This window comes from Ceratotherium simum, chromosome 21, assembly GCF_057802395.1.
Source record: "Ceratotherium simum simum isolate JZ-2026a chromosome 21, ASM5780239v1, whole genome shotgun sequence".
Classification (NCBI taxonomy): domain Eukaryota; kingdom Metazoa; phylum Chordata; class Mammalia; order Perissodactyla; family Rhinocerotidae; genus Ceratotherium; species Ceratotherium simum.
Window position 1 is genome coordinate 35,713,009 of NC_141920.1, and position 17,057 is coordinate 35,730,065.

At 38.8% G+C, this 17,057-nt stretch overlaps 1 protein-coding gene across 2 annotated transcripts in view; it reads left to right on the plus strand.

Moving 5' to 3' along the window:
* The window catches only part of PLCB1 (phospholipase C beta 1), a 684,700-nt gene that overhangs the window by 287,096 nt on the left and 380,547 nt on the right, over positions 1-17,057 (plus strand). The window lies entirely within an intron of this gene.

The following is a 17,057-nucleotide window of genomic DNA, read 5'->3' on the forward strand; positions in this document are numbered from 1 at the left end:
TAAACAAATAAATTCCAGATGGAATAAATATCTAAAACATTGAGGGAAATCCAAAATTACTAGAATATGTGAAAAATAATTTTTACAACTGTGGAGTGGGAGAAGACATTTCTAGACATGATATAAAACCCAGAAACCAGAAAAGAAAACGTAGACAGATTGTCTACGTAGCACTATTAAATGTCTGGTTGGGAAAAGACACAGCAGACAAGGGTAAAAGAGAAGTTACAGGGTTCTAGGTCAGTGACTGACGTAGTTGCAGTAAAGATGCCAAGCGTTGAGGCATCTAGTGGGCATTAACACACTGAAGTGTTTCTTATGACTAAGAAATTCTTTTATTGGCCCTTTACAAACAATACCTAAAAAAGAAACCTCTTCTTTTAAAGACTTCAAAAGATGACAGGGTGTATTTTTCTCCTATAATCTCCAAATAAAAGTAGCATAAACTGTTACTATTTCATAAGAAAAGCTGAGCTACAGAGTTACTCAGGTACTTAACCAAGGGAGCTGGATTTTCTGTCAAATTCTTTTGAAGGCTTATATGGCTCATTCTATTCAGACCACACCCCAAATGGACATTTATCGCTCTTTAAAGTTGTGTGGTATTTGGATATTTAGATTTATGACATTTAGATATTTAGATAGATGATATTTGGATGATATGTGGATGGCAGATCTGTAAATAAAACTTGGATCTTTTCTAATATTATGCTTCATCTACTGTATTTTCTAAATTCTGCCTTATGTTTGATTAAAACCCCTTTTTCTCTTCCTTTTACTGGTTTGATTTTTTTCTTTTCTTTTTCTAGATTTTTGACCTTTTTACAGACACAGAAAACTCCTCTTACCATGCACTAAAGTTTTTAAACTTTTAAAAACTTCCTTTGACTAAATCATCCCCTGTCCTCTTTTGAAACTGTTATCACCTCTACTTTCTATTTTAATTAACAGTATCCCAGAGATTTGAAAGTTTATTGGTGGGTGCATATCTATTATCCTGTTAGGTGTACAGAAGTGAGTCTTATAAAAGATTATGTTAGTTTCAAAGAATGTTGAACTAAAGGAATGATAAGAATCTTACATAATAGAATTCCACATGATCAGAGCCTTTTTCACAAGAGCATTTGAAATAGAAACTGATCATATCAAGATCACCATGAAATGGGGTGATTTAAATGAGTTACGTTTGGACAGAAATACCTTGTAGCTTGAAAGCCAGCAATGAATCAGTGGCTGGAAAACATATCTCTAAGTCTGGAAAATCATTTTTTTTTTTTTTTTTAATTTTATTTATTTTATTTTTTCCCCCCAAAGCCCCAGTGGATAGTTGTATGTTGTAGCTGCACATCCTTCTAGTTGCTGTATGCGGGACTCGGCCTCAGGATGAACGGAGAAGTGGTGCCTCGATGCGCACCCGGGATCCGAACCCGGGCCACCAGCATCGCAGCGCCCGCACTTAACCACCAAGCCACAGGGCCGGCCCTGGAAAATCATTTTAATGTAGCCAATATTCTGATGGCAAAAAAATGTTTAAAGATTTCTGAGTCCCATAGCTAATATTGATATGAGTGGTGGGAAATCAGAATATGTTCTTTTTATTGTTCTGTTTTCATTCTTCAAAAACCTTTGGAGTCTTTTATTCATGTTTTTATTGTCTAAGAAAACTGCTTAACAGTTATAGCTGGAACATTGAAAGGAGAAGGGAAACTCAGAGCAAAGAAGTCCCCAGTGACTCCTTATGGTTCCTGGATTTTCTGCGAGAATTGATTGCTATATGTTTTTCCATCACACACCTTTTAACCAGGAAAATACTTGTCTCTTCGGGGCTTACTCATGTTTCCATATATCTGGAAAGTTTGTATATTACAGCTAGCCACAGCTAAGAAATTAACTCAGCCTCCCTATTTTACAGTAGAGGAACTTGAGGTGGAACAAATTCAAGAGACTTTACTGCTGTCATTCAGTGGAGTAATCTTTTCCAAAAGGTATCATAACAGAAAATCTGGTTATGTCCTTGCAAATAAGTAGCTACATTTCTTGACAATGTTCTAATTATTGTTGTATACAACTGAAGTTAAATCATTGTTTCTAACTGGTGATACTCCGATTAAAGCAATATCATCATTTCTTCATTGGCATCAAGCATTTATGGTTAGCTCTGCAAAATTTGAGTGAGAATTTTACCCATGTGATTCTCTTTAATAAAAAGTAAATCAAGAATTACGTGGTTATAGTTGACATCTATGTGAAAGTATCAATTTTCAAATTTACAGCCTATAATAGGATACTCACAGAAAAGCCTGATAACAAAGACCATCGGCCAAAGGCTTCCTGAGTATTATATGAATTTCTGAAAGGTAGAGTGATTTGCTACAAGCAAGAATTGCTTTGAATGCATTTTCTAGCCAAGGCTTTTGATACCTTGCAGTGTACTAGTTGCAAGATAATCTGATCACAAAATAAGAAATTTGATCATTGTAATTCCAACTCATGTCAATAGGAAATAATAAATACTCTTTATTCTGAAGGTTTGCTAAGTGACTTACTATTTATCTAAATACAGATGGTTTTGCATGAACACTGGAGACTAAATGAAACACTCTTTGCTTCCTAATGAACCAGGCAGATATGAAACATAGGCAATGACTGACCACAACAGAAGATATCTCTGAAATTATTCATGCTTCCAGCAGAAGTAGGAATTCTTATGGGGAGATGGAGGAAGGAGAAGGGATAGAATCCTCTTCAAATTGTCTTTAGGAAGGATGACTATCCAGCCTGGCTTGCCCAACTATGAAGCTCTTTGTATTGGAAAACTTTCTTAAACTAATTTAAATATCAGTACAGGAGGCTTAACTGAGCAAAAACAATAAGGCATTTTACCATGGAACTGTTATATAATTAATGTAAAGAAGCATTGTATCAAGATAAATGAATATAGAAAATAAAGATTTGGTTTTCAAGAAATACACTTTGTTCTAGTTCTGATTTCACATAAAAGAAAACATGAGAAAGCACACTGAATATAATTGAATCCAGAATATTTGTAGAAATAAAATAACCAAATATATTCAGTTTATTTATGTGTGTGTGTGTACAAGATATGGTTTAATGATTCTGTAGTCTTTTTTAATTTTTATTTTGAGAATTTTCTAGAAAAATCTATATATGTTTTAAGTGCTTAATTTTACCTCTTTATCTTATACATAGTTTTCCTGATTTTTAAAATTTAAAGCCCAGTTCAATGAAGATCTACATTAAAAATTTAGTGAAAGCCCCAAGCCAAAATTATCTTCTTTTGCAGGTAATTCAGATGGATCTTTCTTGACATAAATTGTCAAGATTTACAGTACTATCTATTCAATTCTTCTTGGTTTTATTGATGACACCCAGGAGATTAAAGTACCTTTTCCATGCTGTAGAAACCAGTAAAACAGCCAAACATAAAAACCAAGCATGCTGGGATAATACTATTTAATTATGAAATAGCTACTGAGTCATCTTCATCCTCTTGAACACTAGTACAACCCAGAAAGACTCAGTAAAGCCCAGTATTCTGGAGTATAGGAAAAATTGCATTTGACATTTTGATTATGAAAGTATATTGTAAAGTTTAATGCAAATAACACTTGACCGTGGGTCCTTGCCTTGGACTATATTTTTCTCAAAAGCAAAATTTTTGGCTGGTGTGTCAGAGGCAGGTTCCTCCATCTTGATGGGATGAGACCCCTGACTTTATACGGTAATGGAAGAGTGTATTGTTCAATATCAATTTAAAAATAACATTAACCAATGTGGAAAAGAAATTGGCAAGAAAGCCTATTGACCATTAGCCAAACTGGAGATGGGATGTATCCTTATTTTTCTCTATTTGCTGCCCCACTTCCACGTCACTGCTCCCACCCCCCAGCTGCCATACTGTCTCCACCATCATCTTATCTACTCTTTGCCCTAGGAAGGTGACTCTCATGGCCAGTTTGAGTTTGGTGAATGGGAGGCACATTCGGGCTATTGAAGTGCAAGGAGAGAGAAATGTGGGGTGTTTACCTGCATACTCCCCTCTCCTTCAGCACCACATTTCTGACAGTGGCTGAATATCTCCCCAACTGCAGCTCACAACAGACAGCCCCTCTGTTATGGCTCCAGCTCTCACCAGTTACAGTAATTCTATTTCCATCACACCCCTACCTCACACTTCACTCCATCTCTTCAGGCCCCGGGATAATGATAGCCCTCTGTAGTGGCTAATCCTGGGTGTACCAGCTTCCCTTGCTGGTTCTCCTAATCTACCTACGCCCTTCATTAAAGTCTCTTCACTTAATTTATCTGATTCAAATATTTGCGGGGGTGGGGCTTGGATCTTGACTGATACAGGGTTTTTAAGTCTCTGATTTGGGAACACGTAGGAAAGAACAAGGTGAGCATTAGGAGTCGGCATGAGTGGGTTGTTTAGTCAAGCAAGTTAGTATCTCTTTGTACAGTCATCCCCAATGAATGAGTGTTTATGAAAGACTATATCTCAGTGTTATATCCTTTCTCTTCTTCTGATCAATTATTTTTATCAGGAAATTCTATGAAGCCATCATGGAAGATGTTATTTTCAAATTTTATTTGATGCACAATTTGGAGATATAGGTAATTCATTGAATAATAGCATCAAGATTCCAAGAGGTCTCAATGATCTGGAATCCTGGGTATATAGAATTGGAGTTTTATTGAAACCGCACACAAATCACAATGTGCATGTATGAATGTACATACACTGAGTGATTTGCTTTGATCCTAAATTCAGTGTGAGGCAACATTGTGATTTGGCTGTTTAGAAATATTCATTACATTTTAGATATCATTAAAAGAAGTCAAAGGCCAACTGTACTCTGCACCAGTCAGACCACATCTGGAGACATGCTTTCTGTTCGGGGCACTACCATGAACAGGTAAATAAATGGGAGAGCTATATGGCAAATGGGTCCAAGCACAAGGTTCTGAGTGCTGGATTTCAGTGACCTGGATTTTACTCTTAGCTCCTTCACTCACTAGCTGTGAAATTTGGGCCAGCTGCATATCTCTTGTTCCTCATCTCTGAAGTGGGGATCCTATGACCTTGAAAGTATTCATTGAGAGAATGTACATAAAGTGGTGCCCAGTACATTCCAAATACTCTCCAAACAATACCTAGAAGACTACTAATCATTACTAGGGTGTGACTAGTCTGGAAACTAAGTTACATCAGTAACAATCCAGGGAACTGGGAACAATTTAGTTCGTGTGAGAGAAGATATGCTGAGGAATAGGGTAGGCTTCTTTAGAAATGTGAAAGATTGTCCAGTAGGAAAGAGAATTGCCCTAGGAAGTCAGAAGGAGACATTCAGCAGAAATTACAGGGAAATATAATTTGGCCCAATATCAGAAATACCTTTCTATTCTCTAGATCTGTCCAACAAGGAAACAGGGTGATGAACGACGTCTTTTTGAGTCAACAAAAGCTGAATAATCACCATGTGGAATATGATTTTAGCAGGAACTCCCACAATACGGGTTGGAGTGGGGGAGGGCCGGGACAGAGGGAAAAGGTGACAAAATGACCTTTAATTTCCCTTTGGGACTCTACAGTTTTGGACTCTGTGTGTTTGTTGGACAGAATATCAGGAAAATGCATGCAACCTTTGTTTGTATTCACGTTGCCCTCTTTCAAATCAACCCTTGGCAGTAGCCCTGAGACATGTTGTCCCAACTTGGTATTGACAATCCCCCTATATTTCCTGTTCAGATGGTTTTGCCTGCCAGAGACTCTTTAGGTGGCACACAATGGCTTCTGTGTCGCCAGCTTTGCAGACTTCTTTAAGAAACTGTTTTTTGGGGATAAAAGCTTCCTAACTGGACCAAATCCCTTTTAAAAGGATTCCTTTTCTTGACCAAAATGAAAAATCTATTGAGCAGGGGAGAAACCTCGCAGTGTTTGTTTTCCTTTTGGCCCTGCCAGGTGTTTCTCTCTAATTGAACAGACTCTGGAAACCTTAAGCGCACATCAGTCTTCCTCCTATTTCTGTTTGCACCACTAGTAGTTGATAATTATAGTTTTTCAAAGATACTCAGTACCTGCCACGTTTTTGGTGGAAGCAGAGCCGTTGTGTGGAAAAGTGGCTGATGTATTTCTAAGTAAATCTGTAGATGTGTTATGTTTAGAAGGCAGCGAAAGAAGCCTGAGCTGGCAGAATAATTGCTGTGTTAGGGCGCCGCTGAAGACAAATAGTGTGCCCAAGACTGTGAAAACCCTGTCTTATAAAACTTGTTTCAACATCAGGGCTCCTGCTGGGACAGAAATAGCAATGCCTACCATTTCTGAGCAAATTTGGAGAAAATGTCAATGTCATATCTCAAGGATAATTCGTTTTTGAAAAATGAGTGTCCTTTCTACTGACTATTTCTTTTTTGGCAGGATGTTTTTGGCTTTTCCAACTATGCTTTCCTCCCCTGTCTGGATTTTAGCTGTTTGTATGAGTGGTGATGACAACGAAGTACAGAAATGGATCTCACACAAATCAGTTTCAATTTTTTAAGGTCAACAGGTGGCTTATAGTTAAGAAACGAAATTGCATCTGCTGAAAAGCATGGCACAGGCAATTGAATGGGATGAACTTGGAGGTCCCTTCCAGTCCTGATGTTTTCTGATTCCATGAGCACAGCAACTACCAGTGAATGTGACATTTCATAACTCATCAATTGGCTATTTCAAATGCCAGCTAAAGCGAGAATGGGAATAGAATATTCTTAATGAAAATTCAGTGAAAAGACTAACAGAAATTGGATATATTTCTTTGGTTTGGAGAGCATTGCTGGCAAAGAAAAAGATATTTAGAAATATTTATTTAGAAAAATGAAAATAATTTATTTTGATTGAATCCTTACTAATTGCCAGGTCCTGTATCAGGCATTTTATATGCATAGGGATTCTATTATTATCACCACTTTATGGATGAGGAAACTGAGGGTTATAGATAATCTAAAGTAGTGTCATGAAGCTGACGCCAGGCGAACACTCTCTCAGCTACTATATCATGCTGCTTCTCTATAACAGACACTAGTGATTCACCATGTGGGGCATCCCCTTGGCCCACTGGATTTCAGACCAACTGTCATAGATGGTTCATTGCATATTGCCAGCACCTCACTTCAAGTGCATGTGGGAGAGAAATTGGAAGACCCCTCAGTAAGCAAGTGCAACATGAAATACAGGGGAGTTAACATTGTCAAGGGACAGCCCTCAACCTATGGAATAATAGGGGGTAGTTTCTGAGTAAACGCACAGCCTCTCTGTCCCCCAGGAGAATAGTTCTGAGGCACAGTTTCTCAGAGTGCCTCCAGCAGGACTGAGCCCACACTCAATGCAAAGTAGTAACAAACTCATTCCTGTATCCTTTATTAATGACTCTTCCCTCCCTATCTCATTTTCCACACTTCTCTTTTCTGCTTCTGGGATCACCTCCCAAATACACTTCTTGAACTGATGTCCTTGTCTAAGGTGCTGTCTTGGGGGGAAGCCAAACTAAGACAGTCCCTAAGAATATGTAACTATTCTATTTGTTACAGGCATAATCTCACTAATGGACTACAATGTCCATTGCTCTATGGGGTTGACTATCACAAAACCTAAGTTTATTGGGGAATATTTCTGTGGCATCAAATCTCTAATTGTGTAATGGAAGTTAATGATAATATATTGAATTTTTTTCTTTGGAATTCAGTTATTCAACAAAATAAAATAGAATCTTCACCACACATTAGCCTGACTCCTTTGAAGTCTTCAAAAAACCTAATGATTTAGCATGAATATTTCAAGATCATTTTTCCTAGGCTTCCTCCCAGCCCACTCCCGGAAGTGTCTGCTATTAATTTCCTTTGTGGTCTTAGATGAGTCAGAGATTGTAGATGAAATGATTGTGTTCTCATTCCTTTTGAAAAATTTCACGCCAAATCTCCTTCCATCTACTCCTAACCTAATATTTATCTCTGATGGATTAAAACAGCTACATCAATTTGGGGAAGAGTTTTATTGAATGCAGTGAACAAAGTCATCACATACATTTTTCTTTCACTTTCTTGTCAATCTCTGAAATTAATGGACAGGAAGAAGCACCCATTAGTTGGGACCATTCTTAGGTGGTGTTTTATTTGTGAGAACAGTGCATTTGGTGGAGTAACAGACTTGCCCAGAGTTGTCATGTCAGAATTCTACCAATGTACTACTGTTTTCTTTTTTGTCTCTGCTTTCTTCAGTCTCTGCTTCTCAAACATCTGGGTGGCTTTGCTTCATGCCTCAAGCACAGTACTGGAGTATGTATACCTTTTTTCCTCAGCGTTATAGAAAGCAAGATCTCTTCTTAAGGATTGTTTTTAGTGGAGCATCCACCAGAGCTTCCACACTTTGTACCAACAACCAACCTACCTGGAGGATTTTATCTGAGGAATTGTACCATCCTGCATTCATGACATATGACCAACTCAATAAATTGGGCTAAAAGTAAGAACTGGTTCCTGGAAGCTAATGCTACCTTGGACAGTTAACAAAAATTTTGTGAAAGGACTGTGGTGTTAGAACAAACACCAACTAGTAGATGTCTCCACACTAGACCTCATCACCTTGCTGCTAAGTTGTAAAGAGTGGGCTTGTACCTGATGAAAACATTTGGCAAATTTGTATGCAATGCCAGTGGCAGATACTCACCAAATGGCAAGAAAAGATAAGATTCTCACTGCTGCCGTGCTCGAGAACTATATCAGTGGTGGGATGAATGCTAAATCTTTACAGTAATATAGAAACTGTATCCTTCTTTCTATATATATATATATTCTTGTTTCTATATGAAAACATCAGTGATACATTTTTCATTTTTGAAACACATGGTGTTCGTTCATCGATTCTGTATTCAGCTATGCTTATATATGTCCCTGTCATAAAATTATTCTCCTATTAAAAATTCACTGTATCCTTGTGATAAGAAATAAAAGAATTAGCTTAAAGAAAAAAACCTGGCAATTTGTATTTGGATAAAGATTTTAAATGGACTTGTTTATTTCTGACTCATCATGTGAACCCCTGTCAGCTTGCCTTCTTTAAAAAAGCATTTTAAAATTATTTTTTATGAGTAATTGCTTTCCTTTCTTTCTCCCTCCCTCCTGCTCTCCTCCTCTTACTCTCCCTCGCTTTCATTTGCCTCCATTTCCTTCTCCTCCCCTTCCTTTCTTCCTGTCTTCTTTCTTTCTTCCTTTTTTCCTGTCTTCCTTCCTGCCTGCCTTCCTCCCTCCCTCCATCCCCTCCTTCCTTCGCTTCTTTCCTCCCTCCCTCCTCTCCTTCCTTCGTTCATCTTCCTTGCTCCTTCTTAGCCTCTCTCTCCCCCTCCCTCCTTCCCTTTCTTTTTTCTTTCCTTCTTTCCTTCTTTCTTTCATTCATCTAAAAATCTTGTAATATAGGTGTTTGAGGAAATTATTTTAGTTTTGATATCCACTGCAAGGTTCTCCTGGAATTCCAGGCCTGGAATTCTGTCCTATTTTTAAAATTACTACCAACTCTAATAAGAGATCTACTAGGAAAATGTGAAATAATTTCAAATGTGAGTAATTCGTTAAATGGTAATATTCATGAAACAACTGTACTTCAGATGGTTCTCAATTTGCAAAACATCATTCTCTTTTAATTTTTAACTCTCTGACCTGATGCCTCTGCTAGGAAATAAAGACTTTTTGGTAGAGAGAGATTATTCTTTTTTTTCCTCTTCTGTTTTTATTTTTACTTCATCTGTTAGCCTTTTTGCCAAAGTCAGAAGTTCAAGAGGAAAGTGAACAGGGCACTCCCGGGAGTTTGTTAGCCATGTGACAGCATATGCTAAAATGACTTAAGGTAATGCAACATGGTCTACTGGAAAAACACTGAGATTTTAGGGAGAAGAATTAGATTCCTGTTCCAGCTCTGCCCTTAGTTGATTGCCTTGGGCAGCATCAGTATCCTCATTTGGAAATTGAAGTTCACTTTCCAAACATTTGTTGTGCTCCTCTAAAGTGCTAAGAACATGTTGGCATGCTGGAGATTTAAGATGACTAACATATAAGTGGTGTCTTTGAGACATATAGAAGAGAGGGTGAGCTAAAATGAATAATGGTTTGTGTGCTAGAATAGAGCCAGGTTTTACAGTGGGAGGCTTTATTAATACTGCTCAGTGAACCCTGGAAAAGAAGCATTTGTTTCTGTCCAAAGAGACTGGAGGCTGAAAAAGCCAAAGAGAAAAATGATATTTGATTTGGATTTTGAAGGATGAATAGGATTATAACAGACGAATACATTGGAGGAAAGATGTTCTGGTAGGTACAGCATGAGTTAAATAACTGTAGAACTTACGGAGGGCCTGTGAGTGGTGTCTGAGATGGAAAGTTTGTTGGCATAATGGTCATCTGTCATCGGCAACACCATGTTTGCTTGCCCCATTAAATGTCCCTGAGTACACCAGCTGTCATGGACACCAGAATCCCAGCCATGAGAATTTTCCTCTGTTCATTTCAAACCTGGGCACAAATCCACTCACCTTGAACCCTGCTAGACTTTGCATCCTGGTTTCTTTTATCTACTTGTTTGTGAGTGCGAAAACCCAACTTGGAGTGGTACCTCTGTTTCTGGCACAGCATCCTTCCTAGGGTGCTCCATCCTATAGCTACCCTTCCACTCCAGTCCTTGAGCAGGAAGCCCCCTGCCTCTGAGTCCCAGTGTTCCCCTCACCAAGCCAACAGAGAGCCCTGTAGGTTCTGATGGAAGCTGAACAATGCAATAGCTCCTGTAGCCACCTGACGGGGCTGTTGTGCAGAATAGTGATGATGATATACGGAACAAGTGTTCACTTTGGAGGTAAACAAACTTGGATTTAAAACCCGGTTCTGACTGAGGGAGCCAAGGCAAATTATTTAACTTCTCTGGGCCTCAGTTTTCTCATTTGTATGATGGGGCCAATAGTACCTACTTGGTAGACTTGCTCTGAGATTTTTCATTCAACAAATATGAACACTTGCTATGTGCAGATTACTGCTCTAGGGCCTGGAGATATAGCAGAGAACAAAGTCCCTGCCTGCTGGGATTCAGACAGGAAACAAGGAATTAACTACATAATGTAATATCAGGTAGAGATTGGAGGCTGGAAAAAGAATAACAAAAGGTAAAGGGAGAGAGAGAGAGACACAGAGTGAGGGTAGCAATATTGCAGGGGGTGGTCAGGGAAGACCTCATACCTGCGTGAAGGGAAGGGATAAACCATGCAGAAATCTGGAAGGAGAGCAAAGACTCTGTTGTGGAGTGAATTGTACCCCCTCCCCCCCACCAAATTCATATGTTGAAGCTCTAACCTCCAATGTGACTGTATTTAGTGATAGGGCCTTTAAGGAGGTAATTAATATTGTATAAGGTCAGAAGAGTGGGACTCCAATCTGAAGGACTGGTGTCCTTTTAAGAAAAGGAAGAGACACCAGAGATCTCTCTCTATCTCTCTGCACACACACAAAGGAAAGGCCATGTGAGGATGCAGTGCGAAAGTGGCCATCTACAAGCCAGGAAGAGAGGTCTCACCAGAAACCAACCCCGGAGGCACCTTGACCTTGGGCTTCCAGTCTCCAGAACTGTGAGAAAATAAATGTCTGTTGTTTAAGCCACTCAGACTGTGATACTTTGTTATGGCAGCCCAAGCTGACTAATACAGGCTCTGAGGCTGAAATTACTTTGGAAAGTGGCTGCAGCAGAGTAAGTGGTGGGAGAGAGTGTTGGGAAATTAGGTGGAGAAGTAGTCAGGATCCAGGACACCTTTGCCACGATGAAGAGTCAGGATTTTATGCCAAAGGTGATGGATGTTTTTGGAAGATATGCTTCAAGAAGTGAAAGGATATGACACATGTTTTGAAAAGATCAATCTGGCTGCTGTGTGGAGAATTGACTCTGAGCCCAAGGAACGCATGCCTTGGGGAGATCAGGTAGGTGGACAAGGGTGTGAACCTACAGTAGAGATGGTGAGAATTTGTTGGAATGAATTTTGGAGATGGAGCTGACAGAATTTGGTGATGGATTGGATATGAAGTGGGAAGAAACAAGTCAGGATGACTCACAGGTTATTGGACTGAGCAACTGGGTGAGTGATGGTGTTTTTGTGGAGATTGCCATTCTCACGCCTGTAACACTGTTCTCCAGACTCCAGTGTGGCTCCCTCTCCCCTCCTCCATGTCTGCGCTTACATGTCACCTTCACACCCAGGCCTTCCCTGACCAGCCTACTTCAAATCGCACTGCCTCTCCATTTTCCTCTCATGCTTTACTTTCCTGTATAGATGTATTCCCATCTAACATATTGTCTATTTCACTTACCAATTTTGTTTATTGTCTTCTAGAATGTACACATCATGAGAGCAGGTATTTGTGTTTGTTTTGTCCACTGCTTTTTGGTTCATTGTGCCTAGAACACTGGCACATAACAGACGACCAATAAATATTTGATGAATATATAGATGAATGAATGAATGAATGAAGGGGTGAAGCCTGGGGAAGGAGAATCAAAAATTTTATCAAGATGCCTACTAAATAGCCAAGTGGAAATATCTAGTAGGTCATTATCTATAGGATTAAATGAGATAAGGCATATGCAGTGACTAGTACTTAGTAATGATTCTTATTCAAAGTTTTATTATTCTACTTCTAAGCCCACTACATCCACCCCTTACTACACTTTGGTTGAATTTATCTAAGACGTGTAATTCTTAGTTCTGTGGCTCTCTGGGTATGTGGTTGCGGAGAAGGTGGTGAGGGAGGTGGCTGCAGCCCAACTTTGTCCTTTCATGGCCACTCATTCACCACTGTCACACAAATGGAGGCTTATGCAGATCTCCTACTTCCTTCATAGGCTCTCATCTTTGTGCTGAGAATTAATTCCCATCTGTGTTCAAGGACCGTAATCAAGCAGGGGCAGTAATCAGAATGATGTGTACAGCAAAATCAAAGCTTTTTACATCAAAATCAAAACCACGCAGTAAATTATAGGAATACGTGTTATGGTTTAATCAATGATTCTGATCTTGCTTACATGATTGATGCAAAGAAAATCAAAGATTTGGTTTAAAAGTGGTCAAGAGGAACATATTATGAATTTATCTCATAAAACTTAGTATGTTATGACTTATTTTTTAAATAATAAGATTTTACTGTATGTCTCACCATACTACTGTTCTCTTTTGGCACATGAAGACCAAAAAAAGCACCAAAAAACTTCTTTCATTATGTCTTTATATAGGGCCTTGCAGAATGATCTGTCCTCCAAAAAATTCTTTGCAAGTGTGATGATGTAGGCATGAGAAAAAATGGCTAATGTGCTTATACCTGACAGGGTTAAGTAGATTCCTGTCTTTGCTATGAATTGTGAGTGAAAGGTTTGGGGTGATTATTTTGTTTCTCTCAGAGAAGTGAAATAATTGTTTGTTTGGTGGCATTGTTTTTTTTTGAATCTGCACAAATTACAGACTTGATTTTTTACCTCACTCCGCATCCTTAATAGCAGCAGTCAAGGAATAGGTTTATCTTTTAAGGGATGTATTTTCTGCTTTTAATAAGCACACAGGTTATGTGAAGAAAAGTAAATAAATTTTAATATTAAAGAAAAGATTTAATAAGCATAAAAGGAAAAAAAAGTCCTTTTACTTTCTTTGCCTAAGGCACATTTTATCCAAAATTATCCTCCTTGGACTTTGGTAGAGATAGATTTTTTAACCTACCACTCTTGTTTACAAGAACATACTTTTATGTATACATAATCTCCACCTGCAAAAGGGCCTCTTAGTGAGGTCATGCTTCTTTGCAAATGTATTAAGAGAGTTCAAGCCGAGAGAAAGTTCAAGTGTGGAGCTGTCCACTGTCATTCAGAGTCTGTGTCTATCTGGGGCATGGCATGTTCAATGGGAGTAACTTAAGCTTTCAAGGAGTCTTTTTTTTTTTTTTTTTTCCCCCAAAGCCCCAGTAGATAGTTGTATGTCATAGTTGCACAGCCTTCTAGTTGCTGTATGTGGGACGCGGCCTCAGCATGGCCAGACAAGCGGTGTGTCAGTGCGCGCCCGGGATCCGAACCCGGGCCACCAGCTGCGGAGTGCGTGCACTTAACCGCTAAGCCATGGGGCCGGCCCCAAGGAGTCGTCTTGACCTTGTGTCTCACCTCCACCCCTTACTAGCTGTTCTTAGTTGTTGTTGTTATTTACTTCCTAACCTGTTCTTCTCCATGAACATGCCACCCAGAAATCTGGAGTGATTCTCAGTTCTTCTCTTGTCTGTTGTGTGTCCTTAACATAAATATTGTGTCAGTTGTGTGTCCTTAACATGAGTGTCATCTCTCTTATTGTGTCCTCATTTCTGTCCCCACTGCCAGTGCTTACGTCTTCAGCATCTTTCATCCGGACCACAGTGATGACTTCCTAAGTAGACTTACCTCATGGGTTTCTTACCATCCATCTATCTTGTATCTTGCTACTTGGATTTAAAAAATCCAACTTAAATCCTATTAATCTCCTATTTAAATTTTTTCACTGTTGCCCATAACTAGAGGATAAACTTAAAGACTTGTGAGTTTGTTATTTAATGCTTTTTATAATCCTCTTGGCCTCTTTGTTCCAAGTCCACTCATGCTTATGCTCCTGAGGACACACACCCTGCCCTCCAGGCACACTCACATGCATCACTTGCACACTTATTTGCCACCCTGTCCATAACTCTCAGTGCCTTTGCTCTTTGTAAAATTACCCTCTCCATCCTCTTACTGGATCACTTTATAAAATTGTTTTTAATATGTGCTCATGGAAATAAATGAAGACCACACAAATGAGAATAAACAGAGTCTGTTTCTTTAGAGCTTGCAAGGGAGTCAGACACCATCACTTGAATTTGGCAGAGACTCAAAGTCAGGCAGGGAGTAAGAAACCTTTATAGTGAAACAAAAGAAAAGCTTCAGGTATTCTCTGATTGGAGATTGTTGGCATGGGGATACTGGGATGAGGATAACTAGAAATGGGCATCTGAGGCAGTTGGTTTGGGAAACATGTTTGGCTTTCTTTGGTTCTGAGTTGGAACTGGGTGGGAGGGCAAAAATAGGGGAAGTATAAGTCATTGACGAAGTCATGACTGTTTGGGGCCAATTGATGCAGAGGTTATGGTTTTGCTTCTTGGTCTGGTTGCTGAAAGGTTGTGGTTTGTTTTCTGGCTGATTACTGCAGAGGTCGTGATCACAGTTCTGTTGTCAAATATGGTCCATTGTCCATTTGTACATTCAGTCTCTCATGGCCAATCAATATTTGTTAAATGAGTAAATGAACATTTCATCTTAGTAAGTATTCATTCCCTCCCCTTCCACCTTAATAATAAAATTCTAATGTCCCAGCTTCTTTATCTCTCAATAAATTATATGTCCCTTTCTTAATGTATGGAAAAGGGAGCTTCCACACATCTCTAAGTGCTGATTTCAAGAGAAAGCAGATTTCCTTGCCCGAAGGTATTTCCCAAGCCTGTACCCTTAAACACTATGGTCTACCACCATCCTTAGATGAAGCAGAAACTTGGGAGCATGCTTTCTCTTATTTTTTACAGTCCCTTCCTATTGCATATCCAATTTCACCTGTTTACCTTATTTACATTACATGTCTGAGAGGAAAAACTTTTGAGGTTGTAATTCCAGACTCTTATATAAGTTTTTCCTTTACACGTAAAGAAGCTGGCCTTCAAAGCTAACTTTTCCCTCTTACAAACAGTAATAATCACATGCCATCCACTCTAGAAAAGATACCATGCAGATGAATGAAATGTTTGTATGAATGAAATTGTACCAAATGAAATATTTGGTAGCCACTCTACCAAATATTCTAATAACATGATGTCTACTCTATGAAGCGTTTAGATTCTATTTTCAACAGAATTAAAAGCCAATGTAGAATAAAATTGCTTGTCATGCTTTTACATGGAGGCATAAGGCTACATTGATGCCATTAGATAATTTAAAAGCTGAGTTCCAGTAAAGTTTCTGAAGAATCTGATTGGTTTGGAGGGGAGGAGGTGGTGGTGGTGTTTATTCATATCCGTCTTTGTAGAAAGGCAACGGGCTACAATGTGAACCAAAAAACACTTATGCAGCTAAATTACAGAAATCTGTCTACTCATCTCCGAGGAAGAGTTTTGGCTAAGCAAGTTAATTTTGTCTTTAGGCATTTGCATAGTAATTGTATTGGGTTTGACTGTGCATCTGCATGGAAATTTTTTTTTTCAGTCATATTCTTTGGACAGAGATTAATATAGTTTGTGGAGAATGATTATATAATAAATTATTGATGTCGAATGCTTAATTACTTTTGTGGTTCGGTTCTTTATAACTTGATGCCTATGACTCTAGTCTGCAATGTGTTGTTGCTGCCTTTATTGTTGTTACCAGATAATAGTTACTTGAGTTTTATGCATGGGCTTGGTTTAGGTGTACTAATGAATATCCTCATATAGTATAGGGCTTCAAATATTATTAGAGAATGATAATTAAATATACTTCAGAGGTAGGCATGTGATGTTACTTAAACTAACATTTTCAATGTGACTGTTGTGATGCTCATGAAAAATGTGGCCGTGTAAATTATCTAACGGGGTTGTCCCAGGAACCTCAAATGACCTGAGGTCATTGAAACCATGGCATGCCATGATCAGCCATGGAGGTCACGACATCTTTATTTCCCCACTGTATCCAAGGTCATTTCACAAATCACCACTTTGCATGGCACAACCATCAGGGTTTCTAGAAATTACCTGGATGTGATGAATGAGGTGTGATCAAGTTACTGTGTAATATCTTCCCCCCAAAAGATGAATGTCAATATGTGACAACTGAAAATGTACTCACATTACACCAATTTCAGTGGCAATTTTTAGCTCAGAGATTGTTTGTGAACTAATGTTTTGTCTTCCTGAACCAGTTTTGTCTCTGTATATGGAAAAGACTTATTTTTGCAGATCTGAAGACTTGT